The 14,276-nt window shown below is 36.4% G+C and overlaps 1 pseudogene; it reads left to right on the plus strand.

Annotated features, from left to right (window-relative positions):
• The first annotated feature begins 2,285 nt into the window (after positions 1 to 2,285).
• Positions 2,286 to 14,276, plus strand: part of LOC127439939 (probable voltage-dependent N-type calcium channel subunit alpha-1B) — a 194,125-nt pseudogene continuing 182,134 nt past the window's right edge.

The raw sequence follows: 14,276 nt of genomic DNA on the forward strand, positions 1-14,276 counted from the left end.
ACACTTCGACAGTGGCGGACTGGCCATTGAGAGAACCGGGACTTTTCCCAGTGAGCATGGGCCGCCGCGTTATGCAGAACGCGCCACAAAACAGCAACTTAAATCAGTTAACGCAATGACTGCTCAAACAATCATAATTTACTCGCTTTAAAGTAACCGTTAAACCTTGGAAGTAGGTGCTGTATTTCAGCGGGGTAAAGTTGGTTTAAGTTCGATATTCGTTGGATATTCGCCTACGGAGGGTTAGGGACCGTCTGAAAACTCCACACACTAAAATTCGCCAAAATAATAATTTCACATTCTAGGTTTGTAGTAACTTCCCAGAGGATAGACGGACTTACTACACGAGAGATTATTACAGTATGATCAATTATATGAGTACAGTATTCAATTATTTTAGAAAAACAAATCACTAAAATTCACCAAATTGATATTTTCTCATTCTAAAGGTTGTAGTAACTTCCAAGAGGATAGACGGACTTACAACACGAGAGATTATTACAGTATCATCAATTAAATGAGTACAGTAATCAATTATTTTAGAAAAATGTTCACTAAAATTCTCCAAAATAATAATTTCACATTCTAAAGGTTGTAGTAACTTCCCAGATGATAGACAGACTTACTACATGTGAGATTATTACAGTATGATCAATTATATGAGTACAGTAATCAATTATTTTAGAAGAAAATTCACAATTTCACCGAAATGCTATTTTCACATTCTAAAGGTTGTAGTATCTTCCCAGATGATAGACGGATTTACAACAGGTGAGATTATTACAGTATCATCAATTTTATGAGTAATCAATTATTTTAGAAAATTCACTAAAATTCACCAAAATGCTATTTTCTCATTCTAAAGGTTGTAGTAACTTCCCAGAGGATATATATGGACTTACTACAGGTGAGATTATTACAGTATGATCAATTATATGAGTACAGTAATCAATTATTTTAGAAGAAAATTCACTAAAATTCACCAAAATTATATTTTCACATTCTAAAGGTTGTAGTAACTTCCCAGAGGATAGACAGAATTACTACAGTTGAAATGATTACAATATTTATAACAATATGAGTACAGAAATCAATTATTTTAGAAAAAAAAAATAGTTGTGCTTTTCCACATTCGCCCTCTTAATTATTGTGCTAATGTCTTCTTTTCCTTTATGAATTTATTATCTGCCTGTTATTTAGCTTTTTGCTAGATCATCATGTGTTAGATCATCTGCTTTCTGTCTGTTCCTGCTACTTGTTCAGGGATTTTTGTATGTTCCTTTGTGTCTCTGAATTAAGCCTTTTTTCATCTGGTTTCTGCTTCCCTGCATGTTGTGATCAATGCTACTTTAAGTTTTTCTTACCCTGATTTAATGAATTTGCCCTCTGATTGGACTTTCACTATAAATTCAGTTCTGTTCTCCCTGCTCTACCCATGAATGGCTGGGCAGTGAGAGCCCAGAAAAGAAGCATACAATGAAATTATTACTTCAAATGAAAGTAAAATTGATCCACTTGATGCAAGTTGAAACTCTTTACCTCGCTCTGTATTTTCCCCTCTTGCCCCAGTGCCATGGATACTGTAGCGGTACAGGTGGAGCCATTGACGGGCTGCTTCAGAGTCACGTGATCTGAATCAGAAGAAGCAGCGGCTGCAGAAACTGGTTAAAATGTCATTACCAGGCTTCGCTCTAGTGTAGTGGAAAAGAGATTATAATAACGTGTGCTCCTTTTCATTTCAACGTTACAGACGCGAGAGCGACGGACTATATGTATTGTCACCTACCATCAGAGGGATGAGCGTTCGCAAGATTGGAGGAAAACATCGAAGCATAGCAAGCAAGGAAGCAGGATCTTCAAATCTGTGCTACTGACTCTATTCAAATGCAAAATAGTTCGTAAAGGCACCTTACACTGCTTATTTCACGACATGGTTGATTACCTAAATACTTCGAGTGAAGTGTGGAAATGACCATTGTTGGATATTATAAGTCGACATTTGATGTATTGTGTAACGCGGACCGATAAACTTTAACTGGCTTTCGGTTCATAACTGCGCTGATAAGGTGATGCGATCTGCAGAGGTGTGTTCAAATGTGCTCGTAATGTTTGGAATACTTTAAGAAACTCTGGTTTAATTGGTGGGTTAACGAGCTCTTTTGGATGCCAGACCTATTCGGATGAAAAGAACTCGTGGCTGGGACTACATCGCGCGTTGTGATGCTTCTTCTCTACACTCTGTCTGATGTGAATTTGGATTTCTGTTGTCAAACCTGTGCGTTTCTAGTATGGCTCGCTTTGAAGACGATCTCCCGACCCGGTATGGAGGCGGTGGCTCCCCAGCGGGTCCAGGCAGAGGGGCAAGCCGGCCGCCAGGCCCCTCAGGCGGACAGAGAGTGTATAAGCAAACAATGGCTCAAAGAGCCCGGACAATGGCCATATACAACCCGATACCAGTCAAACAGAACTGCCTCACAGTCAACAGATCCCTGTTCATCTTTAGCGAAGATAATATCGTTCGGAAATATGCAAAGAAAATAACAGAGTGGCCATATCCTTTACGCAAATCGCGGGCACTTGTGAGAATGCAAAACAGTCTAATGTGTACAATAACCCGATCATTTAGTATCCTGTAATATCAGTTAAATCTGGGTTATCTATCGCTCTGGAGTCTTTTTTTACCCTAGATTATTTGGCAGTACTAGTTAAGGTCACAAAAGTTTGATTCTTAAGTTGAAATAGATGGTTCGTTTTTCATAAGCATGCTGTTGTGTTAATAATGTGTCTGTTTTATCAGGAAAAAAACAAACAAACACTTTTGGTCTAAATGGCATGCATTATGCTTGGTGTTGTCAAACTGATGGAGCAAACATTATCAGGGGCATGGCTTTCTCTGACAAAAAATGCGCCCGACAGATGTCTGAAATGGCCTTTTAAGAATAATTGCGATTCATATGTGAAGACAGACTTCCAAATAATTTAAGTATTTAAATTTAAAACGATTGACGTTGAAATTTGCCATTTAGAGTTTTTAGTGTTTTTGCTCTTTTTCACATCAAGTCACTGCGGTATTGATTCTTTTCAGTGAGGCAACGAGCCTCTCTGTCGCTCATAGCAACCAAAACAGCTCTTACATTAGGCCGCCTAAATTGCTGTGCAGTCTCTGGAGACTTGCCCTTGGGAATACCAGTCACAAGTAACTGAGATTTACCTGTTATGCTACTCTTTCTAAAATTATAGCTTTGCCACATGCGTATGTCGCAGCATATAGTCAAAAAGCTATTAAATGTTAATAGGGTAGGGTATTTACACTGAGCAGTTTTGTGATTTCAAGTAATGGGCTCGATTGTCTTTCTTCAGGACGAACCAGTGGACCATCAAACTAGATTGTTCCTAATCTTAATATGTTCTTGTAATTAAATATCAAATTCAAGTTGTCCTTTAACGTTGAAAAGTTTCAGTCGTTTTAGGGTTCAGTTTTCAGTGCTGTTCATGAAGCGCTGTCCAAGGTGCTGAAACGCCAACGCGTTTTAACTCGTTCAGGGTAGCGCGGAAGTGAGGGAGACCAATGGATTAATGTTCGCTGCAACTGTCCAGTTTTACCAGATTTATTTTTGGCAAGCTTTGTAAAATACCACTTATGTCTTTTTAAGAGAGTTAACGAATTGATTTAAAAAGTCTTAATCTGGATCTTAGGCTAAATATTAAATTAATATCTTAAATCTAAATGTTAAATCTGTGAAGCTTTTTGTAGCTGCTTACATGGAAAGAACAATATAGGCCGACAAAAAGAAGTAGGGTACAAGGGCGCTAAAGGCCCCCCGGGGTAAAAGGCACTTTTGATTTTATTTTCTCCCAAAACACTGAACAGCAAAAAAAAATTTCCTTAACACTTGTTCATTACTGTACACTGCAATATATTCATGATCCATGATATCATTGTGTGCAATGTCTAAAGTTTGATTTTGGGGTAACTGGATGTAACAATCCGTTATTTTTAAAATTTTGCAAATTTATTTAGCGAATGACAATCCCTGAAATTATCACATTTATTTTGAGACAAAATACTTGTTTTTACTTGTCAAGCGTATTTCAGTAACTGACCAATAAGTGGAAGGATAGTATTTGGGGTTAAAACCCCCCTGTTGCAGGGGCTAAAGGCTCCCTTAAAACACATTGTTTTTCTTTAGTGGGGCAAATAGATTTGTCATGAAAAAATGTTCAAAGTGGGCTCACATTGACTGATCCGATCACAATGGAGATTAATTTGTTTATAGAATATTTGAGATGTTATGAAATGCCAAATGTGATTGAAATGAACAGAAAATGGTTAGCCCATTTCTGAAGTGTTTATTTTGAATAATCATTATCTTCATTTGTTACTAAAAAAAAGCATCTTGCAGCCTAATTTGACAAATTTTGCCCTATAACTGTCGTCCCTACAAATGTGGGGTAAAGGCCCCCTCACCACCTTTAAAATTAAAAAAAAAATAATAATTTTAATCAAAACAACTTTCTGTGATTATTTATTTTCACACAAATTATGTTTCTCTGTCAGTATCCAATAAAAAGAAATGTATTTTTTCAATCTTGATACACTTTGTGACCAGAAAAAAAGTACATTTTCTTTAAGGTGTGCCTTCAGCCCTGTTTTACGCACATTTTTGCCAGCAGTCTTAGGGGCCATTTACACTGAATACTCTGTTTATCAATTGCTTCTAATTCATATAAACATAACGTGGACTGACGTCTTTGACCGTTGCGCCACATCTTCCTGTTTTAGCATCTTGTACAGGATTGCCGCATTTTTTAGACGCCGTTTCAGATTAAAAAAATCTTAAACTATTAAAAACATGTCTCTAGTTTTTTAGCGTAAGGATGCATTTGATGTGAACTGCCCCTTAGTCACACAATCAGCATTAAGCATTGAGGTGTTACATCAAGCAAATCATTACGCATTTTAATGTAAAGAATTACTCATATGCTGTAACGACTCTGATACATGTAGTAGAGGGAGTTTTTCGTGTATGTATTGAAATAATGAACAAAACTCCACATTTAACGATGTTGTCCTCATGTTGAGACTTTCAGAGTTAGTCTCCACTAGTGTGTCGCAAATGTGATAAGAGCAGTGTCATGGGAAATAATTATCATCATCCCCAGATCTGAGTGAGTGACACAGTCCACTCAGCTCTTAGCCGGGTCATAAGGTCCCTGAGACAAAGTAAGATCACTTACTATAGTTATTTAGTACTTTCACTTAATAATAAAAAAGGTGATAGTGGAGATATAGTAAGGTTTGTTCAAAGGAATCAGAGTGTCTCTTGTACAAATGTCTTGAAATGAATTTATATTGGCTTTACATTTAAGTTATACCACTGTTCTGTGCTTTTATACTGTTCTTTCTTGATTTCTACACTCATCATTGCATGATGATCATGTTTTTACTGTGAATTAATTCAAACTATTTGTATCCCATGTATTCTTTCCTTGACGTTTTTACTCCATTTGAGTACCTGATTCTCGCCACCATCATAGCAAACTGTATTGTACTGGGCTTAGAACAGCATTTACCAGCTTTAGACAAGACACCCATGTCAAAGCGACTGGTGAGTTGGACTTTTCTTCATAAAATCACTGGAATTTTGCTTGTAATTGTGCTTTGTGCAGGACCCTTAGTGTTTACTAGCCTTTTGTGCAGCATTATCTTCCATAAAAATGTATATAATATTTTCTAAACAGGCACAGAAATTCTTGCTTCATACTTTTGTTTTCAGGCTTGTGTGAGGTGCTGTCAATCATTTAACAATGTATATTTAGTTATTTAGTGTGCAAATATGCAGTATATAACCTATGATTCATTTTCAAAATGAAAGATAAAAATTTATAAACATACACAATATCTAACATATGCCATAATGTTACTATAATGTTACTATAAAGTTTCTTGCATGCCATTGTTATGCCATTATTGCACACTTGTTATTTCCCATCATGATATTGAATATGTGCTTCACTTACGGGTGGCAGTTTTTAGATGCTCTGGTATTAGAAAGCTGTAATTGCTTTGAATATTCACACTGAGAAATACAATACAGCTGAATTTGTAGCAAATGACTCCCTGTTCTCCAACTTTAATTTGTTTCATTTTACTGTAATTGTGCTGCTTTGTCATTCTGTGAAAGAACAACAATTTAATGAAAGTTTTAACTTACTCAATGCATAACCACGTGCCACAGAGATTTATTTTCGCCTTTACACTCAATTTTCTTTGTTTACTTGCATCATGTGTCTTATTTTGTATTACTAACATCTCATATCGCTGTTCTCTCATGACAGGATGACACTGAACCCTACTTCATCGGAATATTTTGTTTCGAGGCTGGGATCAAGATCATCGCTCTAGGCTTTGCTTTTCATAAAGGCTCCTACCTCCGCAATGGGTGGAATGTTATGGATTTTGTTGTAGTGTTGACAGGGTAAGTCCTGATATTAATCAAATTGTTACTTAATTGTGCGATGACATGGTTATATCAGTTAACAATATATGATCTAGTTTACCCAAGGTTTTTATCCAAATTAAAAGCATTTTACCAAAGCAAAACAGAATACAAATCAAAAGGCTAATGCGGCCATGGTCTGTCCACAAGGAAAAAAAACAACCTATTGTTTTCTGAAGTGACATTTTAATGCTATTGTTGACAAAAAAAGCTCAGTGGATTAAGTAGAGAGGGGTAGCAATTTGGTTTGTTTGACCCTGGCAAAGGCAGTGTAGCAGAGGTCCTGAACATAGATACATGATGCTTGTGAAGCTTACCTGCTGTCAGGCCAAGGGGGATGGAGGTGGACGGGTGTAGTGCTTGGGCTCCAGTTCTAGGGCAGCCTGGTACTTTCGAGATGTAATGAGGTGGAGAGGGAGTTCAGCGAGAGTTATGCTGCATTCCATTCAACTCGGAAAGTCGGAAATTCCAACTTCCTACTAGGAAAATGCAATGGAAAGCCATTTGAAGTCAGAATTCCAATTTGGAAACTCGTGCGGAAATCTTCAACTCTGATTTCGCCGAGATGCAGATGTGTGATGTCACTCAAACATGTCGGCACCCATGAAGATTTACAAAGTTAATGATAAACATTCACGTTTATGAAATTATATCGATCAATGAGTCAAATTTCCTACATTACATGATATTAAAGCTTGTGTAACAAACGTTTGCAGAGACGGTTGTTCAAAACATGGAACATGAAAATTGTACTCTCTTTTGATAATCATTCAACTGTAGAACAAATGCTAGGGTTACAGCATTGTTTATCAATTGGGTTGCTAGGAGACTTGTCTGGTTTCATTCAAACACCTGCTAAGCTAATGGAAGCATTGCAGTTTTGTTTCACGTCACCTTCTAAGCATCTGGCAATGGAATGCCTTTACGGTTGGAGATTGGAGATATCAAGTAGGAATATCCTACATCCGACATTTAATGGAACGCAGCAAAACTCCAGCAAAAGCATACATAGAAAATATTCTGATCCTTATTCATGGGCATTAGACAGTGGCATTGAAAAATTTGGGCACCCCAGATCAAAATTTCTGTTGCTGTGAATAGCTAAGCGAGCAAAAGATGGCATGATTTCCAAAAGGCTTTAAGTTTAAGATGACACATTTCTTTAATATTTTAAGCAATTTAACTTTTTTATATTCATCTTTTACAGTTTCAAAATAACAAAAAAGGAAAAGGGCCGAAGCAAAAGTTTTGGCACCCTGCATGGTCAGTACTTTTTAACACCCCCAGGCAAGTATCACAGCTTGTAAAAGCTTTTTTTAACCAGCTAAGTGTCTTTCAATTTTTGTTTGGGGGATTTTCACCCATTCTTCCTTGCAAAAGGTTTCTAGTTCTGTGAAATTCTTGGGCCGTCTTGCATGCACTGCTCTTCTGAGGTCTATCCACAGATTTTCGATGATGTTTAGGTCGGGGGACTGTGAGGGCCATGGCAAAACCTTCAGCTTGCGCCTCTTGAGGTAGTCCATTGCGGATTTTGAGGTGTGTTTAGGATCATTATCCTGTTGTAGAAGCAATCCTCTTTTCATCTTCAGCTTTTTTACAGATGGTGTGATGCTTGCTTCCAGAATTCACTGGATTCGCCATTCTTTCCTCTACCAGTGAAATGTTCCCCTGTGCCACTGGCATCAACACAAGCCCAAAGCATGATCGATCCACCCCCGTGATTAACAGTTGGAGAGGTGTTCTTTTCATGAATTTCTGCACCCTTTTTTCTCCAAACATACCTTTACTTATTGCAGCCAAAAAGTTATATTTTAACTTCATCAGTCCACAGGACTTGTTTCCAAAATGCATCAGGCTTGTTTAGATGTTCATTTGCAAACTTCTGATGCTGAAATTTGTGGTGAGGATGCAGGAAAGGTTTTCTTCTCATGACTCTTCCATGAAGGTCATATTTGTGCAGGTGTCGCTGCACAGTAGAACAGTGCACCACTACTCCAGAGTCTGCTAAATCTTCCTTAAGGTCTTTTGCAGTCAAACAAGGGTTTTGATTTGCCTTTCTAGCAATCCTACGAGGAGTTCTCTCTGAAAATTTTCTTGGTCTTCCAGACCTCAGCTTGAACTCCACCCTTCCTGTTAACTGCCATTTCTTAATTACATTATGAACTGAGGAAACGGCTACCTGAAAACGCTTTGCTATCTTCTTATAGCCTTCTCCTGCTTTGTGGGCATCAATTATTGTAATTTTCAGAGTGCTAGGCAGCTGCTTAGAGGAGCCCATGGCTGCTGATTGTTGGGACAAGATTTGAGGAGTCAGAGTATGTATAAAGCTTTGAAATTTGCATCACCTGGCCTTTCCAAATGATGATTGTGAACAAGCCATAGCCCTAATAAGCTAATTAAGTTCTGAGACCTTGGTAAAAGCTATCTGAGAGCTCAAATCTCTTGGGGTGCCCAAATATTTGCATGGTGCTCCTTTCCATTTTTTCACTCTAAAATTGTACAATACACTAATATTGCTTAAAATGTTGAAAAGAATGTTTCATCTTTAACTTTATGCCTTTTGGAGATCAGTTAATCTTCTACTCACTTAACTATTCACAGCAACAGACATTTTGACCAGGGGTGCCCAAACTTTTGCATGCCACTGTATGTGTTGATGGTTGTTATTGTCAGCATTTTATCTGCTTGAACATGTTACTGCAGGAACCTTTGTTGTTTGTGTTTCTGATATGGATTTACAAGATTGGATGGTTTTGTGAGGGGCAACAAATAAATTGTTAAAGAGGTGAAGATTCAAGACCAGGCCTTATCGAGGAGAGATTCGGTTTGATCTTACGTTATTTGACCGACATGTACCCGTAAAGCGACCAGCCACACATCGTTTTGCTTATATGTGCCAGTTAGGGGTGGGTTTATCTGAAATACATATTACAATTCAATAATCAAACTCAAATAATGTGATGGCTGTCTCTGTGAGCTGTTTTTCAGAAAACACAGAAAAAATTGCGGAAAACATATTTAGACTTTGTGATGAGAATTTCTATCTTTTCAAAAGTAGTATTAATTGATTTATTACAGACATAGCTCAGAAAACAAAGGAGAATATACAGTTCTGCTTGTGGATCTAGTTTATATGCTATTAAGTGTCGGCAGACTCCCAGAATTTGCGTAGCAGCCAGCCAGTCATGTAAGAACTGGTGATTTCTGCCAGTGCTTGCCATTTTTGTGTGCAGTATAAATCAGACAGTCAGTGAACGGACTATGGCCATTCTGTGGGCATGCTGCAGTGCTAACTTTGCTAGATATCAATTACATTCTTTGTTAACAGGACCATTAGATATTAATAATTAGATATTAACTTATAAAGCTTTGGTATTTGTTTTCCTGATTGATGGGACCACAAAGGCTCTTTTTTGTGTTGAAGTAATAAGAGTGGATGACATATATGGACATAAAGTGAGATAACAGAAGTGGCTCCACTGGTTGACAAGCCTAGGGGATCTGCGCTCATCCTGGGGGAGTGAGCCGAGTGAGCCGTGACGGGCATGGTGATACGGTGGAGCTGGTCCTGTATGGTTACTGGCACCACAAGGGAGTGTCCTGCATTGAGATGTGCATGAAGCTGGAGGACATAGAGCCATCTTTTTGCCACTGGAGATCTGAGGCAGCCTGTGGAGTTTGTTTATAACAGACATAAAGTAGTCACATTATAACAGTGTGACTCTTGCAGCAGACATTTAGATCCCTTTATTTACCAGTATGTAATATATTTGTTCCTTTTTATACATATAAAAGTATACATTCACCCTGTTCACCTATCTCCTTTATATTTTATTGGTGAAAAGTCAGATGATTTGCTAATCTCTGTTACCTTCAGTGTATAGGCTAGCCCATCGCTCACATCATAATGTGCCTGACAGGAAATGGATGTGCTTCATTAAACTGGCGCAGGAAGGTATGATATGATAATGATTATAATCATAGCATATAATAAAAAGGTGCAGTCTGGACGTGAACAGTTTGGTTGTATGATCAGTCAAGAATGACTTATTGATCCATATTTTCAACCCCCTGACTGCCGTTCAATGACCAGAGTGTAATTAGTAAATGGAAATGGGCTTGGTTTCTCAACTTCTTTTTAAATGATATAATGGAGACCTCATCAGCACAGTCTGCACTCGAACAGTCCTTGTGTGTATGCATTGTCATTGACTGTACTAAAGAGTATCAGAAAGTATTCATAGTGCGCAAGCTGCGAACGCATTATTATTCACTCCAGTGGCATAGCCAGAGGTGTGCCAGGGTGTGCAACTGCCACCCAAAATGTAAGCTAGCACACCTAAATGAAATGACAGGGTTTTTGATGCTTAATTATAGTATGTAGGGGTGTAAAATGCATCATTATTATGCAGAAACTTCAATGCATCGATTACAAAACTTAATAATCAACTATAATGACTATAATAATACCCAATGTGTTACAGAGTCTCTCTCAGATTACACACGCACTCTCGCAACAGACGGCGTGTGTGTGACTGAAGAAAACAAGCGCACACTTTAAATTAAGAAAGTTTATGCTACTGAGTTCGGATTTATGCATCATTATTCATAATTGCATATGTCCATACAAGCAAAATAAGTTATTTGTTGTTCTTTTCTTCCCCAATTACAATATATTATGCATATTTTGGAATATTTGGAGAATACGCTTGAAAAGGTAGGCTACACTGTCCTGTGTTTTTACTGCATTATATTAGTTCAAATATTTCCCTGATTGCGCAAAATCAGAGGTCTAGTACCATCTGTTTGCAATATGTCAGACACGGTATTAGCTTTTATTTATATTGGCTTCATAATTAACGTAACAAAATTATTTTTCTTTTTTTAATTATGAAGCAAACCTCCCTGTACTCCATAAATACAAAGTTTTGATGAATCTTTCAAAAAATGTTTTGAATCTTCTTTCAGTTGTGCATTCTTCTGTTCAACACTACTGATTTATTTCTTATTCACAATTAAGTTTTTAAACCAATGAATGTGACTAAAACCTGGTGTATTTTTGTAGTTTTTTCTGTTTTGTGCAATAGGGCTGGAAAATATGTCAAAAATATTTGATCAATAAACACCTTAAAAAGTATTGTGAGATCCGATTACTTCGTCAACCCCACTGCCAAGGGTCGGTGAATATTTTTGCTTTATTGATTTTGCATTAAAAATTAAATTAATTTATTGAAACGAAAACGAAATGAAAAAGCAATTAAAATAACGAGGTGATCAAAAAACTTATATAACCATCTCCCCAAATCCAAGTATCCAGTGGCCCCATTTGCCATCACGCAAGTATCCATAATGACAGCAGATGGAAAATTACTAATAGCCTTCAAATTATGAACTGAAGACAATTATAAATGTAAAGATAATAAAAATAATCATAATAAACAAGACTAATACATTCCCTTGTGTTCCCAAAATAATGGTGCATGTGTGTTCTTATCAAATTTGTGTTTGTATTGCATTTTGGTAATACAGTTAAAGCTGCCTAAAGTAAAGAAAATAGAACTCATTTTAAGTTCAAGGTGAACGTGTCCTGTATTATTTTATGCTTTCGTCTACGTTACATTGTTTTTAAAATTTCATTTTGATATATTAACAGGCCTACCTACTCCATTGAATTTTTTTTAAAAAGTAATTTAAACATAACACAGAGCATAGAAATTGTAGTCAAAATGAAACTGATGAACTGATGAAACTGGTTGTTAATGGTCATTTTATTATATTTCACTTAAATGTGCTTTAGTTCTTGCACACCCTGTTTTCTCTTGGCACACCCAAAGTTTTGTTTCTGGCTATGCCACTGATTCGCTTGTGGTCAAAAGTGTGTACTTTAAAAGGCAACACGGTCTACCTGGGCCATAACTCCAGTGCTGATGGCATGGCAATAGTGAGGATATTCAGTGCCATACCAACATCACAATAAATCTCATATTTATTTAATTAAATAATAGTTTAATATTGAACTGATGCAAATAATGTCCAGTTGCTCTCTTCACTTTGGCTTGACTGAAAGGGGCAAAATTAGTAAACATGAAGTCTCGAACCATGATGTTTTTGATATTGCAGTACTTTCTCCCAACCTAGATTAATATGCAGAGGCAGCTAACAAACATTGCTTTATTTATTTGCAAAGTAAATATTTGGAAATCTAAAACTGATATTTCCTATTGACACACTAAGCAGAAGATATACTGTAAAATATCTGTCTTAAATGTTTTTGTGAAACATCTGTGACTACGAATTTTGCACAGTACTGTATATATATATATATATATATATATATATATATATATATATATATATATATATATATATATATATATATATATATATATATATGTATGTATATATGTTATTTTTATGTACAGTATAACAAAATAAAACATGGTAGAAAAATGTAAAACTTTATATTATGTAAAAATAATAATAATCTTCACCTCTGTTATCCAGTTTCATAGCTTTTATATGGCCCCAGTAATATGTTTGGACTTGCTAATAAGAGAATATATCTGACTTCCTAGGTTCAGATCCCGATCAATTTTGTATTGAACCAAACAGTGAGAGAATTTCTTAGCTATACCACTCTTCTTTATGGCTGTGTGTTCGAGCAGCAGACTCCATCTATCCCTCTCTCCTTGGTCCAAACTGTTTTAGTGGGTGAGGGGCGTGGTGATGGCCTGCTGTTGATGCTGCGATAAACCACATGGCTGCTGGGGTTCTATGCTCAGATCAGTCGCTCTTAATTAGCTGCCTGCATTCCCTGGAGGATGATTATGTTCACAGATTTGTGTTTCTGTGGACCCCTATAGAAAAGGGACCTAAGGAGGGCTTTGAATATTATGTAGAGGAAATGTCCTTGTATTTGGATTGGAGCAGGACTGTGATGGCCTAACTTCAGATCTTTTGTTAGGTCATGTAGGAAACTTTGTGTGGTGTGAGGTTTAATAGCTGAGATATTATATCAATACAAATGTAGTAGATCTTACTATAATATATATGATGCCTGCAATGCATCCAATAATGCATTACAAGTATGCATGCACTCATATTCTTCTAAATCTGTTTCCAATAATTCTGATATTTATGCCCTATTTTTGTTCTTGAATATCTATAGCTCTGTTTGTTAAGATGTCTTTTTTTTTGTAATGAACCTTTAATAGAAAAATGAAATGACAATGTACATGTCATGCACCTTGTGTTACATAACATCATGGATTATTACATAGGCACCGAGTGAATCCTATTACTTAGCTATGATGTATTTAAAAAATGTAAGATGCGAGACAGGTGATTTTTAATTTATCAGCACTAAGCAGAAAATGAATGGTATGAAAGGTTTTCTTCATATTGGATTCATTGAATACACATTTATCTGTATTACTTATAAGATCTTCATAAGATCTTTATCTGTTTAGCGGTAACACTTTACAATAAGGTCCTTTAGTTAACAGCATTTATTTATCTTGATTAATTTACATTTATTATTAATTGTTGTTTCATGTTAACTATTGTGTTAAAGGGATAGATTATCCAAAAATAATAATATTTACTTTTAATATTTACATAATTTATTTACTCACCCTCATGTTGTTTCAAACCTGTATCACTTTCTTCTGTTGAATGGCAAATGGAGATTTTGGGCAGACTGACAGCCAGTCACCATTCACTTTCATTGTATGGAAGAAAGATGCATTGAAAATGAATGCTGACCTAGTTATCGTT

Source organism: Myxocyprinus asiaticus, chromosome 4 (assembly GCF_019703515.2).
Source record: "Myxocyprinus asiaticus isolate MX2 ecotype Aquarium Trade chromosome 4, UBuf_Myxa_2, whole genome shotgun sequence".
Lineage (NCBI taxonomy): Eukaryota > Metazoa > Chordata > Actinopteri > Cypriniformes > Catostomidae > Myxocyprinus > Myxocyprinus asiaticus.